The sequence below is a fragment of the Balaenoptera borealis genome (assembly GCF_965194805.1).
Source record: "Balaenoptera borealis genome assembly, chromosome: 1".
Lineage (NCBI taxonomy): Eukaryota > Metazoa > Chordata > Mammalia > Artiodactyla > Balaenopteridae > Balaenoptera > Balaenoptera borealis.
The window spans coordinates 32,810,788-32,837,723 of record NC_138860.1 but is presented as its reverse complement, the minus strand read 5'-3'; the positions used below and the strand labels follow the sequence as shown (position 1 = coordinate 32,837,723).

At 41.6% G+C, this 26,936-nt stretch overlaps 1 protein-coding gene and 1 long non-coding RNA gene across 10 annotated transcripts in view; one reads left to right on the top strand and one right to left on the bottom strand.

Moving 5' to 3' along the window:
* The window catches only part of SRGAP2 (SLIT-ROBO Rho GTPase activating protein 2), a 234,957-nt gene that overhangs the window by 38,516 nt on the left and 169,505 nt on the right, over positions 1 to 26,936 (top strand). The window contains exon 3 of one of the 9 annotated variants that reach the window (XM_082350168.1): positions 26,742 to 26,896. The exons of the other annotated variants lie outside the window; for them this stretch is intronic. The gene's annotated coding sequence lies outside the window, so the exon portion shown is untranslated. The remainder of the gene's footprint in view (positions 1 to 26,741; positions 26,897 to 26,936) is intronic. 9 annotated transcript variants of the gene reach the window in all.
* LOC309609433 overlaps positions 1 to 26,936 on the bottom strand; it is a 258,292-nt gene that overhangs the window by 180,167 nt on the left and 51,189 nt on the right. The gene's annotated exons all lie outside the window — the stretch shown is intronic.

Sequence of the window (26,936 nt, the reverse complement as noted above, 5' to 3'; positions counted from 1 at the left end):
GAGACCTGGCTTGAAAAAGCGTGGAGGTTACTGCCAGGAGCCCCTGTGGATCCGTAGACCTCGCCATCTCAGTGCTGAGTTTGATGAGTCACACAGCCTTCAGGTAAAGTCATTCCCAGGGGATTGCGAGAATGTGCCCCTCTTGGTTTGGATTGTGTGTCACATTTACTTTTTCTGGCTTATATCTGCTACTGAATTTTTTTGCATCATTTCTTCCCCGCAACTGCTGTTGATAATTTACATGACACCAAAAATTCCGGGGAAGGTAGCTTTCTCTAAGAGCTGTGGAAGCAAGAGGGCAGAGAATTGATCTTGCCCCTGATCCAACAAATCGCGATCAGTTCTGCTGAACTTGGTCAGGCCTGGTCGCTTAGGGTGTGTTCTGGGAAATGTGAGGTCTGACATGAGATATGTACAAGGGAGGCTGGACAGGGAAATGGCTTCACAAAATAAAATAAAATATTTATACTGATGCGATCCCAAAGAACTTACCTTTTGGTTTCGTGATGGCAAGGTGCTGGATCAGTCTTCTGTGTGGATCACAATATGTGAAGCCAGCTGAAGTGAAGGGGTGTCTAGACAGGAGAAATGATGAGTTGAAGTTTTATCAGAGGCTGAAGATCTTCTGTTGTTCTCTAGCAAAAGTTCCTCTGATGTGGAATTTCTCTGTTTTGTCTAGCTAATTGGAATTATAGTCTGGTTTCTGTCCCTAAAGACACTGATGTTGGGCTTGGATTGCCTGATTCTCTTTGCTCATCAAATTGATGACATCAGTAGTAAGGCATGAGATCTAATGTCTAAACATTAGTTTGGTTTTGGATGATAGGTTCCTTGGGTTCTTAAGTTAGCAGAGAGAAACCAAGAGAGGCAGTATGGTGTAACTAGAATCAAACAAAACCCCAAACAACCAGCTTTAGTGTCAGAGAGACCTGGATTCGGATCCTGACTGTGCCATGCATAAGCTGTGTCACTTTGAGCACATCATTTAATCTCCTAGAACCTTAGTCTTCTCATTGTAAAAATTGAGCAGAATAACTGCCTACCTTGTGGGGAGGTTGTGAGGTTAGAAGGTGGAATGCCCAGGAAGGGCCTGGCACGTGGAGGCACACATCAGCTTCAGCTGTTTCTGTTATTAGCAGTGGACTTAGCAATGTACGCATCTGTCCCTCCGTGCTTCCCACTTTTCCATTTGTAAAATGAACTTGACATTTCCTACTCAGTGGTTGACAGGGAGCCAAGTGAGATATCTGAGCTGGCGAGGATGGATCCTGGGTCCAAAATTGGGATTCTACAAGTTGCGCTGTCTGTATAAGTTGTAGAACTATATTAAAAATATACCCTGCTTGTTTCCTCTTCTCGGTCTCCCATTCAGAGCAGGGCTCGCTGGCTTTGTGCTTTAAATAGTCCTCAGATGGTGACTTGAATAGTAGATGAACACAATCCTTGTGAATCCGTTTGCCTTGTGCTTGGGAATTCTAAGACCACAATCGCCGGAATAGAAAGCCTCTAACCTGACATCCCACCGGAGCCACGTGTGCCTGCTAATGGATTTCTTTGGGAAGCTGGGACAAAGGGCTGGGTCTGCTTCTGTCGTTGAGTAGGCCAGGTAGGGGGCAGTCCATAAAAAGCCAGTCTCCTAATTGTCTGCAGTTTATGACTCTGGCTTACCTGGGGATGTCCCACATTATGATCCAATTAAAGTTCAGCCTGTTTACTCTGCTCCAGTTGAGGGGTTATAGGAGAATAAAGGCAGATAAGATATTTATGGGTGAACCCTTTCCTGTTTCTTTTTTTTTTTCTCTACATCTGTGATTAAAGGATTAATAGCACTTGTTATTTATTGAGCAGAGCCCTGGGAGGGAGGAGGGCTTTGGCGCTTATTTTGCTCCTTCTAAGAGCCCAGGGCTGTGTCAGCAGCATTTCGCATCTTACTTCATTTATTCCTCATTATTTTTAGCCCCGTAATACAGAGGGTCAGGACTTGCCCAGGGGTCATGGTCATGGGCCTTCTACTATTTCATACCTTGCATGCCATCTCTCCTAATAGAGAGGCAACAATGTGGTCATGTCTGGAAGATCCTGGTGATTTAAAAGCATCACTGAATGTTCATTAAACATCTGAATGTAGTTATTATATATGTGAGACTGGGTTCACCATAGAGCTCCTGACATTATCTGCAGAGAGGCTGGCCCTGACCCTGAGTTTGGCATTTTATGCAGTATTTTGGTTGCCCGACTCTGGAGCCATGGTGCTGGGCGCCTCCATAGTGTGGGAATGTTTCTAAGAGCAGCCTGATCCCTTAATTATCTTACTAAAGACATTGCCCTCTGCTCGTGGAGTGTCTTTCTCTGGGAACTCTGGAGCTCCCAGAGACAAGATCTCAGCTTCATAACATCCCTGTCGAAACGGGGGGATCTGAAATCATTTGCTCTCCTTTACAGCAAGTGGGAGATTCAGGCACAGATGGGAGACAGAGGCACAGAAGTTAAATAATTAGTCCAAGGTCACATCAAATGATTTCCAACTCAGCTGACAAATCCATCTAGGACTTGGTGTCCCAAATGTTGCAGCTTCCCTTACAGTGTAATCTGGTCTCCACCACTTTGTGTGGCTTATCTTTCTTCTCCTTTTTCTCATTTGGTAAATAAGATGTTTCTTACACCTACTTCCTGATTAACGATGGGTTTTTTTAAATTTAGCCCTTCAAGATGATCAATGACTTTACCTAGAAAACTGCTGCCAGAATGTGGTTTATAAAAACATACCTTTGTTGTGATTTCTCCCTGATGCTGAATTTTCTGCCCCTATATTTTGCACGCTGTCAGTTTCTGTGGGTTAAGAACCTTGGGACTCTCAAGGGTAACCTTGACAGAGAAGCTGCCGTAGTTGGGAATTGTCACGTTTTTCAGAGCAGTGCTGTTGGTGGTGGGGGGTTTCTAGAAATTCCTGTCCTCAGCTTCGCAGAGGAAGGCCAGCACGTTCAATGATAGCCTTGTCCCGTAGGAAGAGTACAGATTTGGCTTGTGTTATTTCTTGTTTCTTGTAATAATGTTGTTATTTATAATGATACCTTTCTAGTTACCCTCATGACTCAGTATTCATTAAAACGTATGAGATTACTCATGAAATGTTTCTCCCTGTATTTTAGATGGGAGCTGTGAGGTGGTGTGATTACATTTGGCCTCTTGGGAAAATGGCCGAGTTGTTCAGATTGTCAGCTACATTATGTGATGTTTTTTTGTCAGCTTCACTACTTACCACTGCAGAGTTATAAAGGGGAACTTTTTACAAAAAGAGATAGATTCACCCAGGGGAGGGGATCCATTGTTAGTAAAATAGGTCTAATGCCAAATGCTTTTTGTTTCCTGAAGACCTATCCAACTGCAGATCTTCTGGCTTCATAATATATTCAGTTCACAGTTGCTCATTCAACATTTTCTGTATACCCATTCGGTGTCAGGTACCACGTTGGACATTGAATGACAGAGATGAACAAACTCCTAAATCTTAAGATCTCATGGTAGATGTTGGAATTTAGTGTCATTTAGCTTCATTAGATTCTGCAGTAGTTCCAAGATTTCCCAAGACCCTGTCCCCCAGTGTCCTGTTTACTTCAGAGTGTGTCATTCTCTGCTGTCCTCCATTCCCTCCCCACCCCCCCAACTGCTGCTACCCTGGGCCTAGCTGCCATCACCTCTCACCTGGACTATCTCAGCAGCCTCCTAACTGGTCTCCCTGCCTCCACTCTTGCCTCTTTCAGTCAACTCTCAACACAACAACTACAGCAATCTTTTAAAAATGGAATTCAGATCATGTTACTCCTTTGTTCAAACCCACCAGTGGTTTTTCCATTCTGTGCATGGTTGGGCCCCCACTATCTGCTTGACCTTGCCTTCTGCTGTTCTCCCCCTCGGACTCCTCTTCATCAATATTGGGTTCATGGTGTTTGCTTTAACATGTCAGCCATCCTGGGCATAGTCCTGTCTTAAGGCTCTGCTCTTCTCTCTGCCTGCAACATTCTTCCCCTGGGATCTGCATAGCTCACTGCCTTAGATCTCTGCTCAAAAGTTACCTTATCAGCAGGTCCTTCCTGACCACTCTCTATAAAAGGTACCCCCACCTTGTACTTCCCATTTGATTAGTGTCTGATTCCTCTTTCCCCTCACTAGAATATGAACTCCATGAGGGAAGGGATTTTGCCTGTTTTGTTCATGGCTATAGCCCGAATACCTAGAAGATGCTCAGTGACTACCTGTTGGCCATACTTCCCTGGTGGCGCAGTGGTTAAGAATCCGCCTGCCAATGCAGGGGACATGGGTTCGAGCCCTGGTCTGGGAAGATCCCACATGCTGTGGAGCAACTAAGCCAGTGTGCCACAACTACTGAACCCGCGTGCCACAATTACTGAAGCCCGTGCGCCTAGAGCCTGCGCTCTGCAACAAGAGAAGCCACCGCAATAAGAAACCCGCGCACTGCAACAAAGAGTAGTCCCGGCTCGCCACAACTAGAGAGAAAGCCCACACGCAGCAACAAAGACCCAACGCAGCCAAAATAAATAAATAAATTTATTTATTTAAAAAAACGAAAATACTTGTTGGCTGAATGAACGAATCAGCCTATTGCTGAATCACTCAGTGAATGTCCTCTGTAGAAGGGGCTCTTAGAACAGTGGTGCACATCTCTCGGGTGGCTGGTGTGGGGATGACGTGGTTAGATTGGCTCTGCCTGTGTGGAATAGAGTTTTTCTTAGCATCATCCCAACTGGCTCCTATTGGGTTGAAGCCTACAGTTTTAGCCTTATTAGTATCACTTTTTAGTCGTAAAGTCAGAGGATGTTAAGATTGGAAGGAATCTGGGACACCATTAGGTCTACTTCTCTCTTACTGATGTGAGAATAAGAGTCTAAAGAAAGTGGGTGAGTTACCCAGAGTCTTAAAGCTGGTTAGGGTTAACCTGAAATTAGGCCTCTGACATCTGGTTCCATAGTCTTCACTACATCTAGTCTCCTCTGGCTGAGAGAGTTCACAGGCTTTCAGATTTGACAATTTCTCTCCAGACTCCAAACAGGAGCTTTTATCTGGACGTTCTGGGTGAGTGTAGATGGATGACGACCCTGTAATATGTGGAAAAATCCCAAAGACTGACCAGTGTGAATGGGAACTACCCCAGATGTGCCAGGAGCACCACAGGCAGGCTCGCTCTTCTGTTGGCAGGAGCTGCGTAGGGTGGAAAGGAAACCAAAATCAAGATCCTTTGCCGCTCCAGTTATTTTATTACATGTTACAGTCAGAATGTGTCTTCCATTTAAATTCAGAGTTTTTGATGAATGGCCAGACCAGCTGCAAGCCCTTTAGGCCAGAAACCTTGATCTCGCCAACTGTTCATTTTCTCGATGGACTTCCTTATTTCAGGCGTTTGTGTCTAGCCGGCCTATTGTGGACTTGTCAGAGGGGTGTAGAGCCCTCTTTTTGCGACAGTCAGTTCCCCCCATGCAGCATGTGTCCTAAAGCTGGCCTGCCTCCATCCTCTTTGTAAGTGCGTGTGTGTGGTCTTTTGTTAAGCAGGGTGAAGTGAGAGAGGACCCTCAAAGAGAGAAAAACTCCTTCAGCATTTGCTAGAACATGTTTGTGAGCTGACCGAGCTGTAATTGGGATGGCAGAAAAAAGGCTTAAATTTATTAATTTCTTGTCAGCTGTTTTGTCACATAAGGTGCCCCGATTTTAGAAGGCACTTTGATCATACATGAAGAATGTGTTGTATTAATTCTACTCTCGGTGGCCTCTTTGACCGTACCTATCAAACATGCAAAAAACCCATGTTTTTGCTGCTTCTAGTTTTGCTCAAGCAAAGGCTCTAGACTTTCTTAATTTATTTCAGCATATTTCCAGTTTAGGTATGAAATGTACTCTGGGGATGCTGACTTCCAGGTAGCCATTTTGGGGGTCAAAGGAAGTTAAGTATCCTGAGTACAGTAGCCATATTAGCTAAAAAAGCTTCATTTTGGTTTGGTTGCAAATTTTATTTTAGCTTAGTTTTCTTACTTTAGGTGGGCAAAATAATAAAGGGCAGAAAGTTTAGAGCTGTGCCCTAAGACACTCAGCAAAACAATAAGACCTAGAATTAGGAATCAGGAGTGACTCTATTTACAGATTATTTCTTTTCAGGCCGGGCTAGTGGAGTTTCTGAGCGCCACTGAATTCTCCCTTCTACATCTTCAGATTTTGTAATCGGACCCCTTTGGGGTCCGATCCGGGTCACTGTCACTCATGGGAGCCCTTGATCTGGACAAGATGGACCTTGAGTAGTTGAGTTCACACAACTAGGGCAGTGAGAGGGTCTCTCCTCTTGATTATTGTACATTTTCTTACCAAAGAGCTAGAGGAGCAATCTCAAGGTCAGGGGAACTCACCCTGATGTCTTGGGTTGTTTGGGATTATGCTGGATTCTCACTTGGGTTCTGTCATCAAATACAGAATGCTCTGATCCTTAGGGGCAGAGGTAACTATTCAGCCTGTGGGTTCAATAACCAGGAAATGGAATTCTTACCAATTCTTGTTTATTGTGCTAGAAGTTATTACTTTGAGATTTGAACCTGCCTCTTTTTTTCTTTCTCTCTCTCTCTCTCTTTTTTTCCAGTAGCAGTTTGAAATTGGCTGTTCATTCAGACAAAAGCAAAAGGATATTTACCCAGCCTGGGAAATAAATGTGAACCTACATAGTCTTTTCCCAGCATTTTTTTTCGTTCTTTTGGTAGCATGTTAATTGTATTTTCTCTAGTAACCTTCCCCCTCCCACCCCCTGTTCTTTTGGCAGCCATTATTACTTGAATTGGAAGAGCAGGTGAAGACCTGTTTTTAGGACTGTCTGGAAGAGTACAGTACAGAGGACAGTCTCCGCTAATGGTAACCAGAGCCAGGGGGCTGGGGGCAGCCTGAGCTGGAATCAGTCAAATTAGCACAGCACTGACTCTGAGTGGCAGGAATACAAGTGACCACAGAGTGTTAAACACATCTGGAAGAGGAGTCTGACATCATCCCCGGCATCTGTGGGGAATACGCACAGCCTGTAGACCCATTCCTCTTTGACCCTATAAAGATTCTTTAAAAAGTAATGCCCCTGAGTGGTTTTCTGGCCAGCTCGCCTGCTCATTTATCTTGGAGGAGAGGGAAGGAGACAACCTGCCTGTGAGGCTCCTCGGGCCCCAGAGGCAGATGGATTCCGCATTTGAAAGTGCTGAAGCTAAGAGACCGGGTCTTAGGGGGCCCTGAAGGGTCTGCTTTTCCTCTACTCATTGTCCCTACAAAACTTTTCCTGGCAGCCGGCATTGCTGTTTAGACGGTTTGTTCTCTGCTTGCTGTTTAAGTTGTTTGGCAGTGGTGTGTCAGGATGCGGGTTTTCTGAATGCTTTCCCAGCTGGTTACTTGAGCGGGGGTTAGGGCGGGGCGTTCTGAGCTGCTGAGGCCAGTCTTCTGTCTGGGCACTCTCAGCTGGACCAGTGGGAGAACATCATCTTCATTCTGCTGCCTCTGGTGCTGTTGTGCGTGGCTCTTGAGATGCGGATAGGGTGAGTTGGGGGAGTGATAGGTCTTTTTTTGTTTCTTTTTTGTTGGTGAAGGAGTCCAGACTACAGGAGTCAATGTGACTTTTACCATTATTCTATGCATAATTCTCTGCTAGCCGTTGCCCCCTTCCTCAGCCTATAATTTCCCCAGCTCCTCTTGGTTGAATTTATTTAAGGGCTCCATTTTCAAAAGCAGGTTCCTTTTTAGTTCCTGAGCCAATTATGACTGAAAAGTAAGTTCTATAAGCAGCCTCAGATCCACCACCTGGTAAACCGTGCTGCCAACTAGACCTGGGATCTGGGATTCTAGATCAAGGGCTGGGTACCATGACGCCCCTGTAACTCCCCACATCCCTCTAGTTGGCTCAGCCCATTAGGGCTAAAATTGTCGCTCGTATCCTGGTCTCTCTTAGAGGCAGAGGCCTTGCCTAAACCCCAAGCTGCTTGACTCAAGTTCTGAATTGCTCTTTTTTTGGTGGTGGTGGTGGTGGCGGGGAGAGGGTTCAAATATACGCACAAGAAATTTAATGAATCTCCATTTACCCAGCACCCAGATAAAACAGTTATCCCCATTTTGCCAAATTGTTTTCATCTTCCCCAGACCCCTTAAACATTTACTGTTATACAGGAAAGGCTAAATAATTACTTAACTTCCCACCCCATCTACCTTTTAAAATCGCTTTTCAGAATAATGAGTTAGTGACCTAGTAATTTCCAGTGGTAACCAACAATTTTTTTTGTTTTTTTATAATATTATTATGAACTCACAGACTTATTATGTTATCAATGTGCTTCAACCCATTGCATTCATTACTCATTAATTGTTTTGGATGCTCACATTGTCTCATCTTAGGTCAGTGGACATCCCTTCAAGTTCATCCCATGTTCTTTTGACATGACCCCATTGAACTTTGATAGCTTCCTTGCTTTCTGGCATAAGATATTCCAGGCTGTATATCCTGCACCAGATGTGGAATCAGCCATTTCTCCCGGGGGCCTTGATTTCTTTTGGTAGAGAACACAGTCTGGGCTCTAGGACTAAATTACTTTTGTCAACTGTCAACTCTCTCCTCGGGGACTACAGCCTGCTCCCCTGCTCATAGCCAGTGTGAGCTTCTTGCTGGGAATCAACAGACTGATAGTCACCCACTGTGGAGTTCTGCCTCACTCTGGTAAGGATTCATCTCTGAGAATCTGGTGTTCTATCCCCTGGTTCTGACACTTTTGCTTCAATCACCCTGAATTTGGCTAGTGCTATGTATGCTGTGCCTTGGACTGCCAAGCTGTTCTCACCGGGGCCAACATCCCAGGCTAGAATAGTTGCCCCAGCCCATGCCTAATACCCTGTAAGAAAGATTCTATCTGGGCTCAGCTTGACTTCTGCCCCTGTGGGCCTTGTGTTCCACCCATTCCCAGCGTTCCATTCATCTGAAACTCTCCCTTTCCTCATCAAAATCTTATCGGGTCTTTAAAGATTTACTGCTGCTTCTTGGGTGCTCAAGAACCAGCTCAGGTGTTCCTGTTTCAGTTTGAGAACCTATAGGTGTGTCTCATGAGGTAAGTGTCAACCCGGCTGGGATTAGGCAGAGTGGGGGCGGGGGTTAGAGGGTGCTGTTGGCACAGCACGTACCTGGCTGACTTATTCTTGACTTTTTCTTTACTCTTGTAATCCATGCATTTCAGCGCCTTCTGAGTGGTGTTTGGTAGGTTGTCCTGTTGATTTTCAGCCAGGGAGTAGGATGTTCTGGCTCTGTACCATTGGCAAAGGGATTTGAGGATAGGTAATGGGCTACAGTTTTGTTAAATGGAACAGTATGAGGAGATGGCCTTGTAAAGAGGCTGGGCAGCGGGGCCCATTTGAACGGTTGGTTCTTGGCTCCCATACTGGCAGATCCTTGACAGGAATTTTGAATGGTTCCAAATCTAACAGATCACTTGTACTTAACTTCAGAGGAAAGTCAATTAGCTTTCCTCAAGGTTGACTGTGTACCTTGAATGCAGTTTTGTGAATCTCTGGAGGTTCTGTGTATAAGGTTTACTCGTTCTGTTATTTTAGTTTCACTTGCTTACATGGAGACCGTAAATGTTGAAGAGAAGCAGACATTAGGATTGAGAAACCCAGGAGCCTTGTTCCCTCCCATCCTCTACTTGGGTTCTGCAACGGGACCCATTGGTGAGTAGTAAGGAGCTAGGCTCAAAATGAAGTAAGCCCAGATCTAGCTCTGCTTCGTGCTTGCTCCAGTCCTCAGTCAAATTTACTTCAAGCAACTCAGAGTAGCATGGGGAGTGGTCATTCAGGACTGCAGTAACTTGCACTTCATTATATCTGGTGGGAGACTCAGTAATTTATAGCCTATCATTTCTGGAGTCTGGAGATGGCTTTGCTGAAGCAGATTCTATTACATTAGAAGAGAACCTAGCTGGCTGCGTCTAAGACCCGAAGCTTTTAGATGCTAAGTAAGGAGGCCATATGAAGGGAACAGAATGACTCTGGAACTCAATCCCCCACCTGAGAAAGAGAGTAATAACATTCTGGGTTGGCCTCTTTTCATTTCCCTTTGATTTTGAGTAATAAATTCCCTCCCTACTTCCCAGCTGAACAATTTGGGAGCCTGTATTCCCTAGAAAGACTCTGTTCTCACACCCATCAGATTGCATTAGGTGAAAACTCCTTGGCCTTAACGAATGTTGAAGGATTTCAAAGGGCTAATGGAAATTCTTCTAGAAGTAGCAATTTCCATTCTATCGGTAAGACAGTTCTGCAGAAATTCCCCAAACGTGTTGGGTTATTTTATAAAGTAAAACAGCCAGCATTGGGTTTTCTTTGCTAATAGATGACAGAGAGAATGTGGACATTTGGAATTCATGGAGACTCCCTGAGTTGCATTTTAGCTCAGGTGTTATGTCACCTTTCCTAACCCTTTTACCAGAGCTGCTCACAGGAAAACAGCATAGATAGATTTGCTTTACTTCTCTCTTTGCCTCCTCCTACCATTCTTTTAGAAAACTGTTGAGTGGCTGCCTGCCAGGTAGAATCAATCTGGATGACAAAATCCAAAGCTAGATTCAGAATTGTAAGCATAACCCCTGCCCAGGTTGCTTACAGAGGAAGAAAAGGAAGAGTTTTGTACAAAATCTTGCTTCATTGGCTTTAAATATGGTATTTATTGAGTTATCACATTTTAATTTAGCCTTGTACTGGTTGCTATGCCCCTTTGATTGATCAATTTCATTCTACATTTATGGAGCACCTACAGAGTTCCTGGCACTCTGCTGGGGCATCTGAAATGAAAAGATGAACAAGACATGGTCCTTGCCACCTGGAGCTCACAGTCTAATGGGAAAGCATCAGAAGGTACGAGAAGAGCTATAGTAGTCTTGCCACATACTTTACATGTGTATCCTAAAGCCAGTTGGGAACCATGGGATTATTTTAAGCAGGGGAGTGACATGATTCACTTTATATTTTAGAAAGATCACTAGTGGCAGTGAGGATAAAGTGATTTAGAGGGGGTGAGGCTGGAGGCAATAACAGTTCAGACAATAGATGTTTATCGAGCCCCTGCTTAGTCCTCGGTGTAGTTCTAGGTGCTGGGAACCTAGGGGTGAACAAATCAGACAGTCTCTGCCCTCAGGGAGCCTATATTCTAGTGGTGGTGTGAGGTCGTGTAGACAGACAATATGCATGATATTTTTCAGATGGTGATAAGTAATTTGAAGAAAATGAATAGAAAATAAATAAATGGAAGTTAGAATGAGCATCAGCGTAGGTGGTGACCTATTGGGGTAGTTAGTGAGAGCCTCTCTGAGGAGGTGACATTGGAGCTGAGGCAGCTACAGGAAGATGTGGGGAAGAGTGGTCCTGATGGGATGAACAGCAAGGGCAGGGACCCTGAGATGGGAACATATTGGCGCAGTGTTTGAGGGCCATAAAGAAGATCTGGGGGGCTGGAGCATAGAAGGAAGGGCAAGTGGTACTGAGGTGAGGTTGGAGGGCCTTGTGGGCCATGGGAAGGAATTCGGATTCATTCCAGTGGAGTGAGAAGCACTACAATTAATTAAGTCAGAGATTGGCAAACTATGGCCCATGGGTCAAATCTGGCCTGCTGCCTGTTTTCGTAAATAAAGCATATTGGAACACAGTCATGGCCATTGGTTTACAAATTGCCTATGGCTGTTTTTACATTACAAGAGCAGAGCTGAGTAGTTGTGACAGAGAACATATGGCCCAGAAGCCTTAAATATTTACTAACTGGCCCTTTATAGAAAAAGTTTGCTGACCTCTGAATTAAATGCTCTATTTAAGTTTTGAGAAGACACTCTGGGTGCTATGTAGAGAATGAGTGGTAGGAGAAAGAGTATATCTGAATAGTTCAGATAAGAAATTACTGGATGTTGAACACCAGAAGGCAGAGGTCATTCTGCTTTTATTCTGTTTAAAAGCACCTAGCTCTTATCTATCCTCTCTAAATATTGTTGATTGAATGATGAGGTACAGATTAAGGCAGTGACAGTGCAAATAAAAAGGAAGCAAGGCTTTGAGAGATATTTAGGAGGTTAAAAAATCAGTACAGCTCCTTGCTGATGAGTGGATAGAAGTAGGGGCAAGGCAGAAGGAGTGTAGGATACCCTTCAGCTTTCTGGGTTAGGTATCTTGGTGCATGGCACTGCCATTAACTGAGGCAGGGAGAGTGGAGCTAGAAAGGGCATATGTTGCCAGGGAGAAGGACATGGGGCACCCAGGACGTCCAGGTAGAGATGTCCAAAAGATAGTTGAAAGAGGTCTGGAGCTCAGTGGCATGAGACTCAACTGGTGGTGACAGGCATGTTGGAGTCATTAGCTAATGCAGGCTCTCCCAAGAAGAGGAGGGCAGAACTAGAGCTCATGGCATTTATTTCCTCTACAGACTTGGATCTAGAGAGGAGGCAAAGCTACACTAGCTGTCTGGACGGTTTGCATCCGTTAGTCTGGTCGTCTCGTGACTACAGGATATTTTTTCTGTGGAGACTGGCAGGCTCCCATGAGGGCTTGCCTTACTCACTCTCCTGGGTGCCAACCTCTTTCCCTTAAGTGGGGTGACTGGGGCAGCTCTGGGGGCTCTTCCTTCCCAGACTCCCTGCTAACACGGGAACATCTGTGGCCTTTTAACTCTGCAGTTGATTCTTGTCTGCATTTATCTTGTTGAGGATCTGGATAGGTAGGAAGGTCTTAGCTGGCCTAGGAGTTTTGTTAAAGCAAGAACTCTCTGACACCAGGGTTAGACAATTGTTTGAATTTTATTCATTTTGGTGCCAATCCTCTTAACCCACAAAGCTAGATAAACCCCTGACGTGCCCCTCTATTTCTCCCTTCTTTCTACTTGTTTGGGGCAGGGAAACCACAGAAGCGATTTATGAAAAAGCACTTGTATTGAAAGTGGCCTTAAGATAGTTGTAATCCTAGACTTGGATGTAAATCTCCCCTCTTCACAAAAGTCCATTATGAAAACCCAAGAATAAAATCACAATTGTGAAAAGAGGAAGGCCACTCTCTACCCGGTTCTCCCCACACCCCCGTTTTTAGCGCAGTGTCACGTTTCTGTTGTTTTTGCACATTTTAGAAGGCTGAGTTAACCCAGTCTTAAGTATAGTGTTCAAATTTTTATGGGCCTTCATGTTTTATCGGTTTCTCCTTCCCTAAGGAGACAGTCAAGTAATAGTCTTGTTACTCCTCTCACCTAAATTATTACTGCCCTGAGGTTAGTGACTCCGAGCAGGCCCAGGTAAGAAGTCTGAGGCCTGGTTATTTGACCCCAAAGTGGAGGAAATAGAGCCTTCTAACCCTTACTACCAAATTAATAGGTAGTAAATATAAATTAAAGACATGGAAAATTATTTTTAAATGTATATGTTGAGAAAAATCACTTCCATCTCAGCTCTGGTCTGCCCAATAGACCCCCCTGCCCCTTATACATGCCACTCAGTAGTTTCTTATATATCAGTATAGTATTTCTTTATGTATATACAAACAAATAGGAGTATATATCCTTATTTTCCTCCTATTCTTTTGTACAAAAGGCAAGTTATTATTTTATTTTATTTTATTTTTTTGTTCTTTGTTGTCGAATTTTTTTTTTATTGAAGTATAGTTGATTTACAATGTTGTGTTAATTTCTGCTGTACAGCAAGGTGACTCAGTTATACATATATATATATATATACATTCTTTTTCATATTCTTTTCCATTATGGTTTATCCCAGGACATTGAATATAGTTCCCTGTGCTATACAGTAGGACCTTGTTGTCTATCCATTCTATATGTAATAGTTTGCATTTACTAACCCCAAACTCCCATTCCATCCCTCCCCTCGCCTTGGCAACCAAAAGTCTGTTCTCTATGTCTGTGTGCCTGTTTCTGCTTCGTAGATAGGTTCATTTGTGTCATATTTTAGATTCCACATATGAGTGATATCATATGGTATTTGTCTTTCTCTTTCTGACTTACTTCACTTAGTATGATAATCTCTAGTTGCATCCATGTTGCTGCAAATGGCATTATTTCATTCTTTTTAATGGCTGAGTAATATTCCGTTTATATATGTACCACATCTTCTTTATCCATTCATCTGTCAAGGGACATTTAGGTTGTTTCCATGTCCTGACTACTGTGAATAGTGCTGCTATGAACATAGGGGTGCATGTATCTTTTTGAATTAGAGTTTTGTCCAGATATATGCCTAGGGGTGGGATTGCTGGATCATATAGTAATTCTATTTTTAGTTTTCTGAAGAACCTTCATACTGTTTTCCATAGTGGCTGCATCAGTTTACATTCCCACCAACAGTAGGAGGGTTCCTTTTTCTCCAAACCTTCTCCAACATTTGTTATTTGTAGATTTTTTCATGATGAAGGCAGCATGTTTTATAATTCGTTCTGTAACTTGCTTTCTGTCCTTAACAGTATGTCTCGGGGATCTTTCCATGTTGGTACAGAAGGAGCTTCCTCATTCTTTTCTCAGAGCTGCATAGTATTCCACTGTGTGGATGGCTGCCTCCTAGTTTACTGAACCAGTCCCTTAGAAATGGACGCTTGCATTGTTTCCAGTGTGTGGTGTTACAAGCACTACCTCAGTGAACAAAGGCAGCCTTTTAAAGGATTACACAGCACTGCATGTGCTACTTAAAATGAGATTTTTATTTCTCATTCTTAGAATGCCGGTTGGTTTTATTGGTTGATAAATTCCCAATTACTGGTATTCATGAGTGAGACATTGATGATGGGACCGACATCCCTTCCTAACCCTAAAATCATTAGTATGACTGCTCCATGGAGACATACTGCTTTATCTCAGGTTTATTTTAATAATAAAACCTTGGGAAATTTTAATAATGAAACCTACTTAAGGCCTTTTGCTCAAGAAGTCTGAATCACTGATCAGTGCAATTACTGCTGTGGCGGTAGAGCAATTTAACAGGATAATAGCGAATAAGATAAATTACTCTTCGGATTTTTAATGGACTGATATGCAGAAGTATGCAAGGGAAGATGGGGTGGGGGAGGAGCACTTTCTGAATTTCAGTACATCGCTTTACAAAATAGGGAACTGGGCCATTGTAACCATTACTACTTGGGATGAGTCATTCCGTACCAACCTCTGGGGCTCTGTGGTGGGTAGAGCATCCTGTTTATTATAGACAACAAATTGAGTTAATTCTCTTGTTTGTGTGCCTCTGTGAAGCGGGTGGAGTTTCTAGGTGACTTGCTAATTGTCTTATTTGGAATATTCCCCTTTCCGCTAAGGAATTAGTATCTTTGGTGTGAAAATAAGGAGGCAGACCCGTTTTACAAATAACTGCTGGCCAGGGGAATAACAGTTTCTGCCAGGTGAGTGGTTAAAAAAAGGCAGACTGGAAAAATAACTGTGGGACGACGGTAAGTGTTCGGCTCTTATTTACAAGGCTAACATAGTCTGCCTGTGTGTTGGGTGTGGGGGAGGGGACGGATCAGTTAAGAAGTAAGTACAGTGCTTGCTTTGTGTGTCCCTCAATTTGTGTTTAGGGGAGAAGGGTGGGGATTTGGGTCACATGGGGGAGAGGGGCTTTCAGAGGAACAAAAGGAAGCAAATCCAGGAGACTTGGCTGCATTTCCACCCTTATGGACATTCCTTGGCACCTGGTCACTTTGTGGAGACCTTAACATCTTTGGGGTATTGATCTTGTACCTTCATTCTCAGTACAAAACACTTAACACCCATTATCTGGTTCATGCCCACCAAAGCCCTTGGAGTAGGAGACAGCAGAAGAATGAGGCCTTTTCTTTCTCAGTGGTTCATCAGCATTAACACACCTTAAAGTGCCATTGGATTTGGAGTAGTGTTGTGTTAATATTAAAGCAAACTAAAGTGTCTTGGAATGTAGAAAGTCCTTTTGGAAAAAGGAGCAGGGGTAGGGCTGAGAGAACCAGACAGGTAAGGATGCTCCTCTGAGCTGGAGAAGGGCTGTGCCCAGGGAAGATGCCTCAGAGACAGTCTGGTCAGAGAATTTTGTGTTCAAATCCTAGTATGCCCTTTGGCTAAATTATATAACCTTTGATTTATAATTATTGTCATGTGTAAAATAAGGAGAATGATATCTACTGTGCAGAGCTTTTTAAAATAATGATTAAATGAGATAATAGATACAAGTAGGCTCTAATAGGTGGGGGCTGCTACTAGTATTAGCAGAGAGTCTTCTAAAGGGGCTCTTTTATAGATTTGGAGAGAAGGAAGGTACTTTCTTTTGCATGAGGACACTGGTACTTCTGGCAGTAAATCAAGAGGGCTGCCTTTAAGACTGGGAAACATATTGACAGTTGGGAGGAAGGTGTTAGTTACCATGGCAACTTGGGAATTCATTTGGAGAGAGAGTTGTGACTGGAGGTTATCTCACTGTGAGAGTCTGACTGGTGGAGATAAAAAAAGGCCCGTCTAGCAGGAATGAAATCACGCTTTATATTGGCAGGAAATACCAAAAGACGAGCTCTAGGGAAAGTTCTGTACGTGGGTCAGAACGTTGTGTGGGCCTTCCGTGATAATGGGGTGTCTTTGTGGGTTTAAATGCTGCTGCCAGTTTACTGCTTTTGTTCACAGGTATTACTTGGATTAAAAAAAAAAAAAATCTATGAATGGGATTTCAGTGAGTTGTTTTTTTTTTTTTTGTCATCTGAAAACATGACATCAAACTGTTACACCTTTTCCTGCTGTTGGTTATCAGTCCCCAAGAAGGGGGGACTTTCAGTTACAAAGAACATGAGTACCGTGTGCATCTTAATCATTTAGTTTGTTCCTGAGGTAAATGACATGATGAATACAGGTATTTCCTCTTGATTGGGCAATTAAGACATATTTTCTTTTTATAAAGGCTTTTCCAGTAATATCACTTGATAACTGATTGTGAAAAGCTTTTTGGTATGATGTATGTAATGTCCATTGTTAGTTTGATTCTTTAGTACATCTGTTACCTTCTTCTAATTGCAACCTTACCCAGACACAGAGGAATGGACCCAATGAACCCCCTTACAACAGCATGAGTCTAGATGTGCTATTTAATTCTCCATAGGCTTCCAGTGCTCATATCCACTTTTCCTTTTCCCTTTGCAGTTAGATGTGGCCGTTTGACTTGCTTTGGCCGGCAAATGTGGCCATACATGGTATTTCTGGGCAGAAGCAGCTGTCAGTATGAGACAAAGCAGTGTTCTTTTTTCCTGCCTCAGTGATATGAAAATTTGTGACCAGGTAGAGCCTCTGTCAGTCTGGGTCCTTGAACTACAGCAATGGACATATTCTCCCCTTTTAATTCATGTTGGACACACAATATAAGCAAGAAATGAGCTTTTGTTATGTTAAGCCACTGAGATTTGGGGGATGTTTGTTACACAGCAGAACCCAGCCCATCATCACTGCTTCAGTATTTACTTAACATGTATTTTTTGAGTATTTGCTGCAGGCTGGGCACTATTAGGTTGGGATATAACAGTGAACAAGACAGACAAACCTCTTCCCTCATGGAGCTTACATTCTATGAGGGAAACAGACAATAAATAAGTAAACAAATGAATAAAGATAATTACAAGTTGAGATAGATGCTATGAAAGAAAATAAATGAGGTCATGTGATAGACAAGTCTCCAGAGAGCAAAGATGTCATGAGAAGGAAATGGGAACCACCCCCACCCCCCACCCCCCACCAGAGGTCTTGTTAATGTTCTTTAATAGTTCCTGATATTCTTAAGACTCTGGGTGCTTCCAGAGTAGTTTCAATTGCCTTGGAAAAAAAATAACACTAAAAGTAAGAGAGAAATTTGTCGTATTACTTGGTAGCATTGTGGCAAAATTAAATAGCTAGTATATTCCAAAATAAAATGACAGCCAAGAGTGATATCAGTTTGCTTTTCATCTTTGAAAACTCATTAGTATCCCACTGAGTTTACTGGGAGATGAAATCTGAGTTTTGTTTATGTGTTGTGTTAAGTCCCTCGCAGAGAGCACCCATTTTCAGCAGTCAGACTGTCCCGACGTGACATCCGGTTGCTTGGTGGACACTGGTCCAGTTTAGTAGTGTTAACCTGGCTCTTATCCTGAGGAGAAGTAGAACAGAGATGGATGCATAATCCTTATATCTTACCCAATACAATTTTGAAAGAAAATAGGATGATGAAATATTTCCTTAAAATTTCCATAAATGTCCCCAATGAAAGTTTTGAGACTGGTTATAGTTTTTCTGAAAGAAGCATAGGGATAGAGCTCAGGTCTGGTTGTTGAGGGACATTGGTTCCGTTGCCAACTGGCAGCGATTTATTTTATGTGACCATAGGACTGGAAGAAATCTCTTGGTACAAGAGTGGGCAACACCTATTCTGCTTTGGTCTGAAGAAGTGAGAAAAGTGGTGCTTGGGTGTTGTAATGGGGAAGGAGAGCTTTGTCTGCTTTTCTTTTCTCTCTTTTCTTTGGGACAAACCAGAGCAATCAGAATGGAGGAAGGTCAGGAGAGGAGGCATGTTTAAATGACAGTTAAAAGAAGAACAATTCATTAAATGACTGGGCATTAGGTGAGTATGGACTGCTGAATTCTATGAGCTAATTCAGAAAAATGCTTTTGCAGTCTCAATGCAAAGGAATCCAGAGGGTTGTACATGGTGATGTTTGCCCTTCATCAGTCAAACTAGTCTTATGATCATCCTCAGAGGTAGACTGAGAATCTCTAAGCTGGACCCCAGACCTTTTTTTTTCCATCTTGAATATTTCAGTCATCTCACATTGGCATATGCTCTGAAAATCCCATCTGGGTGAAACTTCAGGGAAGTAGAAAAAAATGGATAAATGTAAGAACTACCCTGCATCCTTGCAAATATATGGGTATGTTGATGCAGTGTAAATTTCTGTGCCAGGACACGTGCCAACAATTTAATGATGTGTATAGCAAAGTCCTTTGTTAGCCCCATTCAGAAATCCTAAAATGAGTTGCAAGGCTGAAAGTATTGAAGCCTAAGGCCAAAAACAACTATCATGTTACCTAGGGTCTCATGAATAATTCAGCTGAGTTTAATGATTTTTCCATGGTGAAAATAAAGCTGAAATATTTGACATAATGTAGGCAAATTATACCCCCTTTTGGTGGGGGGATTGGTTATGAGGAATGTGAGGAAGGGTGGGGAAAATTAAGGAATCTTTTCATATTTCTTTTAACTAAATATATAGAATCTCTCAACAGTCCATCTCTAAAGAAGTAAATATATAAAAATTCAAGTTGGAAGTTTAAAGATGTTTCCTTTGAATGTGCATTGATAGCTGAAGTTTTGGGTTGGGCTTGAGAAACACTCCAAAAATTGCTCCGAAAAGTCATAGAAGGGTGGTCAGAGAAATACCAAAAAGGAAGGAATGTCTGATATTCTTGGTGATACACAAGCCAAGGAGTGTTGGTCTGTTTTAGGAAAATAATAGTAAAATTATAGTTCTTGGGCATGAACAAAAGGAGCTTAGAGATGTTTTTGAAGGTTGTGTGCAAATTGAATTACTGTAAATCAAATAATAATTTAAAGGTATTAGGAAAACATTATAACAAGACCTGATAGACGATTGGAATTATTTTTCATAAAGTGAACATATTTCCTTCTCTCCAACCTAATTTTTAAATCTAGGATTTAGTATGTTGCTTTAACTTAAACTGGGACCTTTGCTATCTAGGGGATAAAGCTCTGGACATTCTGTATCTTCAGACTCTGGTTCTTATCTCCTAAATAGGTAAATTCCCCTAATTTTTTTCTACTTTTCTCCTAATAAGACAAGTAAGTTAATAGACTCTAAGAATGTTCAAGCTGGAAGGAACTTAGAGGTCATCTAGTTCAAGTCACTCATTTGACAGAAACTGAGACCTGGAGAGGTTATGTGACTTGTCCATAGCCTCCTGTTACAAAAGAGAAGGTGACTTATTATGAATAGGGCAAAAAGAACCCAAAGGAAGAAAATTCTTATATATTAAAGAATATTTGGAAAGAAAAATAGACCTGGCTAGTGTGGCACATTTCTTTCATGCTCCATGCTTTTTATTGCTTGAAATATGATGTGATGCCTGGAAATTTAGTTGCCATTTTGTGATACAAAGTGCCATGCTAATTCACTAAAGAATAACAAATTGAGCCCTGAATCCCTGATGACATCATTAAGTTACTCACCAGCTCTGCACTTCCAGCCTCCAGGCTTCTTCACTGGAGCGCCTCTGCATATCATGGGCAAGGTAATTCCACATACAACCAACAAATAGGACAGAATTTTAAAAATCTGTTTGAAGTCATGGAGAGCCAACAAAGCAATAAGACATTATGGGGTCAAGATCCTGGAGAAGAGGAAAACTCAGAGTGGCCCTGGAGCAACTTTTCTTCTAGGGGCATCTGGAAGATGCAGCTGAGAGGCTGGAAACCTAGCAGAACTTTTACTCATAGGGCTAGGAGTAAAAAATTGTATTCAGGACCTGCCAAGGAGAGTGGGCTCTAGTAAATATCTTGAGCTTTGGGTTGATACTCTGAAGGGCTGAATTTTAGAATTAAGCATGAACTAGAAATTGACTAGCCCTCCCAGGGACTGAGGCCCAGCTTCATACCCTCTAACTGCCTAATTGGATTAAGGATCCTGATTGGATGGCTGTGCCTTAAATTATTTCTATAATTTCTTCATATAAAATATTCAGTAGACAATAAAAAACAAGCAGATATATAAGGTAATTTGAAAATATGATTTGAAAACAAGAGAAATAACAGACGATAGAAACATTCACAGAGGATCCAAATAATGGAGCTATCAGGCATGGATTAAAAAATAGCTGTGCAAAATATGTTTAAGAGTAAGAAAAAATTTGATGATTTTGACAGAGATCTGAAAACTATAAACAGGATAAAATGACAAATATCAAACTAAAAAATGTAACAAATGAAAGTAAGAATGTATTGAATGGGTCTCATGTAGTTGAAGAAAGAATTAGTAAACTAGTGATATACTAGAAGAAAATAGCCAATGAAAGCATGGAGACCAAAATTCTCATTTTAATATAAAAAAGACACTAGAGGTATAGGGAGCCACATGTGGAAAACATCTAACAAACTAGTAATTGGAGGCCCAGAAGGAGAGGCAGAGAGACCAGGATAAAAGCAATATTTAAAGGGATAATGTTGAGTCGTTTTCCAAAACTACAGAATATTCAAACTATACATTCAAGAAGCTCTTTGAAGCATGCAGAATAAATTAAGAAAAGCACACTTTGGGCACATCATGGTAAAACTGCCTAAGAAACAAAGACAAAAAGAAAATCTTAAGAGCAACCAAAGGAAACAAAAGACCTATTCAATGGATACTCAATAGGACTGACAGCTGAATTTTCAATTGGGGAAAGAAAAAAATAGGAAGCCAGAAAAAAATGGATTAATATCTTAATTAATATTAATTAATATTAATGGATTAAAGTGTTCATGGAATATAATTAAAGATAGACAAAAGCAAAGGTAGAGATAAGAACAGAATAATAATAGAATAATGTATGTAAATTATACATATATTCTGACAAATAGAAATAAACCAAATAAAAATGAGGAGAAGAAGAGAAGGGACGTAGAAGACATTACAGATTGTCACAGAGTTAATAGGTAGGAGTCCAAGGATTCATTAAAGCTGACAAGCCAAATAGTAGGAGACTAAGTAAGGAGAAAAGGGGGCTATGGACACTACAAAACGTATTAGTATAAAGATAACCACTAGAACAAAAATACCTACCCTCCCAAATAGTAAAAAAAGACTATAAAATGAATATAGCATAGTAGAAACAGTAAAAATGGTGTAAAACAATATAAACACAATAAATTTGTGTTGTGGTCACACAGAGGAATACTATTGCAGTTATTGATAAGAATATATGAAGTAGAAGTACCTGTAACAACATGGATAAATCTCATAATCATGCTGTTGAACAAAAGAGGCTCAAAACAAGAGTACATGGTATATGATTCCATTTAAAAATTTTTATTCCATTTTTATTTCAGATTTATTGATGTATAATTGACATGAAAAATTGTAAGATACTTAAAGTCTATATTATGGTGATTTGATACAAGTATACATGGTGACCATCCCCCCCACCCCCCATCTCGTTAACTAACACATTCATCACCTCACATCTTTATCCTTTTTGGGGGCGGGTGGGGGGATGAGAACATTTCAGTTCTACTCTCTTAGCAAATTTCGATTATACAATTTATACAATACAGTGACATATATGATTACTCTCACCATAGATTCATTCTGCCTGTTTTTAAATTTCATATAACATATAATGTTACATATGTAATATGTTACATGGAATATGAACTTCATATATGATATGTGAAGTTTCTATATATGTCATATATTATGTATGTGCAATATATAATATAAAAATAATATATGAAGTTTAAAAGCAGGCAGGAGGGATCTATGGTGATAGTGATCAGGATCTTGGTCCTCCTTTGGGGAGGGTAATGACTAGAAAGCGATGCAAAAGAGGTTGTGGAGCACTAGGGCACTGTTTCTCCATCTGAGTGCGAGTTGTGTGGTTTTGTTCCCTTTGTGGAAATTCTTTAAGCTGGATACTTGAGTTGTGTCCTTTTCTATATGTATGTTACATTTTAATAAAAGGCCTACATTTGAAAATATAAACTGTTTATAAACAAAAGACAAAGTGTAGGGTAAAGTCTCATGCAATCTTGAACTTAGTCGTTGGAAAGAGTGATTTTAAATTCCAATTTATATGAACACTGTCTCTAGGCTATTGAAGCCATTTCCTTTTCCTTATGATATGTCAAGGTTGCTCCCTAGATTTGTTTTTGCCATCTCCAAATTAAAAATAGAGTCTAGAAAAACAGGATAGAGAATTCAGAAGCAGATCTAAATACACACAGGAATTTAGCATAGATTAAATGTGGAATTTCATATTGGTGGGATGGGAGAGAGGAATGGACTTTTCAATAACTGGTTTTGAGACAACCGGGTAGCCATTTAGAAAAAAATTTTTATTGGATCCCTATCTTCTTTATATGAAAGTAAATTTTAGATGGACTAAAAATATACATGGAAAAAATGAAACCATAAAAATACTAAAAGAAAACTTGGGAGAATACTTTTTAAAACCATGGAATATAATCTAAGCATGATTCAGAAAATTCAGAAGCTATTTGAGAAAATATTGATAAATTAAAAAAATATATAAAGTCAAAAGAATAAACTGGGAAGAATATTTGCAGCCCATGACAAAGGGCTAATTTCTTTTATAGATAAAGTGCTCACAGTCAACAAAATGTGAAAAGAGGTCAGAATCCAAAAGAAAAAATGAGCAAAGATACTACCCAAATGTAAAATAGATAGCTAGTGGGAAGCAGCCGCACAGCACAGGGAGATCAGCTCGGTGCTTTGTGACCACCTAGAGGGGTGGGATAGGGAGGGTGGGAGGGAGATGCAAGAGGGAGGAGATATGGGGACATATGTATATGTATAGCTGATTCACTTTGTTATAAAGCAGAAACTAACACACCATTGTAAAGCAATTATACTCCAATCAAAAAAAAAAAAAAGAACATGAACTGTTGATTCAAACAAACAAAAAGCCACAAAGACATTGCAACATACGATGCAGGAAAAGATGCCCAGATCTCACTCATAATAGGGAAATACAAATTAAATTGTAACTACAGCACTTAATCATTTTTCACATTTTAGAAAAAGAAATTGCTAATACATTGTGTTCTCAGGGTACAAGGTAGCAGGCACTTATACCCTGTTGTTTGGGCGGTATCTGAAAGAATTTAAAATACGTATATCCTTTGACATAGCAATTCCCTTCTTAGACTTTATTCTATAGATATTCTCATATCTGCATTTAGAATGGCATTGTTTATGGTGGCAAAAACTTGGAAACAATGACAAGGATCATCAAAAGGGGACTAGTTGAATAAATAAAAGCACAACCATCAAGTGGAGTGCTAATGTGAAAAATCTCCAGGATATACTGTTAAATGAAAAAAACTTGGTAGAGAGTCAAGGGGGAGGGGAATATACACAGATGTTTGTATACACATAGAATATATCTGGAAGGATATACAAGAAAATATTAGCAGTGTTTCCTTAGAGGTATAGAATTTTAAAGCAGGGTCAGGGATAGGAGGGAAACATCTCATTGTTTACTGTTTTGCACTGTTTCTACTATTGGAAAGTGTTTCCCCAGGTGAATGTTATACCCCTTTAGGAAAACATAAGACAAAACAGAACAAGACAAAACCACTTTTACTGTCCGTAGTAATTCTTAGCAAAGATGCTGTTGGCATTTTGGGTGTATCTCTGTCCCTTTGGACTAAATGCCAGTAGCACTTCTCCAATCACTGTGGTGACCAAAAAACGCCCCTGTAGATTGGTGAGCACCCCGGGTGTGGGGTGGGGGGGGTGCTGTTTGAGTTAAGAATCTAACTTCTCTTCAGGGTTTCTCAGTTCCCAGGTTCTGCTACACTAGCAGGGTCTTACCATGGGCAGCTGTAGACCTTTGCCTGGAGAGGAACCTAAATAAACTTCCCTTCTATAATTCTGGGTTTTTAGCCAGTAATGGTAGACGTTGACCAGGTCCAGTGACTGGTTAGCGAGCTCTAACTAGGCAGCATTGCACCTTTGCTGGGGAGAGACGTAGCCCTCAGGCTTTGGTAAAAATGGCCAAGAGTTCAGGAAGGAGGATTTTGGTTCCCTTCTCTTAAAAGGCGTGGAGGATTGGTTGTATCCTGATAGGATTGGTCCATTTTTCTAGGGTGTGCTTTTTAGCTTTTTTTTGTAATGACAATGACAAAATCCTCCTGTGCTATTCTCTGCCAGTAGAGTTTTCTGAGATGGAAGGCAACAGATGTTTCTGTTGGAAATTGGCATCTGTCTCTCCCCTCGCTTCCTCCAAGCCCGGGCCCATGTAGCACTGAATTAACATTAGAAGCCTCTCTCAGGAGACTCGTGATGAAGAACCCATCAGGCCCTAGTGTTCCTGGAGGCCACGAGGAGAGCAGAAATGGAGGGGGAGCTGAGGGCTCTCTACCACTGGGGGGGCCGTGCTCCTGACTTGTCTGCTTGGCAGTGGCCAAGAGCTGTTTCTGACCCTCCTGAAACAGGAGGCAAGCTTTTGAGACATTAGAGAAACCCTAAGCCTTTAGGAGTCTTTAGTCTAGCAGGGTCTTACACCGTGACACACCCAGGGGTAAAAACATCAAGGTAGAAATCTGTCTTCTTAGAACATACCCAGAAATAGTGATTCTCTATTTTGAGTCTTCTCTTGGGCAGCACACTAACCAGGTGCCTTCTGTTATAAACTCAGTTTTTTCTAAACGTGCAACTAAATCACAGGAAATTCCCACCCTTTCCCAACCTCTTAGCTTTTCTCCTTTTTTAAAAAAACTGGAGTTTCTCTCTCTTTCAGCCTCCCATCTCCTACTTCCCTCCCCCCACGCGGCACCCCCAGGGACTGTCTCAGAGCATTCTGGATACTGCTTATGCTGATTTTTCAAAACATTTTAAGTGACATTTATTCCTCTTTTCTAATTAGGAAAGCAACATGTTTATCATAGACAATTTGGAAAATACAGGAGAGCAAAATGAAGAAAATAATTATCAAGAGAGACTTTTAACCTTTTCTTTTAAACTGTCATTTTCTCTCCATCTTTGAAGCCACAAACTCCTTTGCTCCACTTTTTGCATGCCTGAGGGTCTGGAATTTGGCACACAGAGGGTCAGAGACTTGTAACCCTGTGCTATAAGGGTACCTGAAAACAGCAGGCGACCCTGGCTTGGCTTTAAAGCCTTGCAGAATGGGAGAAGGCAGTGCGTCTCTGGAGGACGTTTGGCTTTGGTCACCTGCCAAGGAGGGTGGTTTCTGGGAGGAAGGACAGGAGTGGTGTGTACTAGACTGTGCAGGAGTTTTTCCTCCCTATACCTGGTCAGCTTTTGCTCTTGGACAGGGGAGGAAGATGTCTGGGGATGTGTGTTTTCTACCAGAATTCGAGCTCTGTTGCCTTGGCTTTCCTCTGTGTTCTTTGCGTTTTTAGGGTGGAACCTCTTTGTTGTGAAATACAGATTGTTCATGCTGTTGAATTTTTCAGCGAAGAATTGAGACCCAGAGAATCCTTCTGCCTGAAGGCTTTGGACTTGTGCTTGTTCCTGGCGGATAATGACAGTAGGAATAAGTGGCAGAGAGGGCTGATATCACTTCAGTTGCAGACTAACCCAGACCCTGGAGCAGCCCCCTACTGAGGACAGCGATGTGAAAGCTCAAAAGAGACTGTCCTTGTTTTGATGACCCTCAGAGTTCAGGCTTCTGGGGAGACTTTTCATTTTCACAAAAACCCTTCTGAAGTTGAGAGATGAGAATTTATGAGCTGTTCCAATTGATGGTGTTTTTTGTGATATCAGATATGTGCTTCTATGAAGACAATTGGAGGTCGGGCTTGGGAAGGTAGACATCGTGTGGCAGGGAGCTTTGCAGAATTCCCTTGCTCCCAGTTTCTATGATTTTTTCCCCCCACCCTTTTACCCAGTCAATTCTGATACCCCAGTATCTTTTCCTTTATCCCCGATCAAGAGGTGCTTTTATTCCTTATTCTCTCTGAAAATTCTGTATTTTTCAGAACAGGATAGAGGAAAAGGGAGAGAAACAGGCTTATAAATGACTCTGGAAGTTTAAAAAAAAATCTCGGTGAATGACTGCCCTTGAAGACTGTAAGAATATGATGTAAAGATTCTTTCTACCACCCTTCTTGCCAGACGACTCATCAAGAAACACGTATGTGTTCCTCATCGTTGCTGGCAACCCTCTGAGTTCT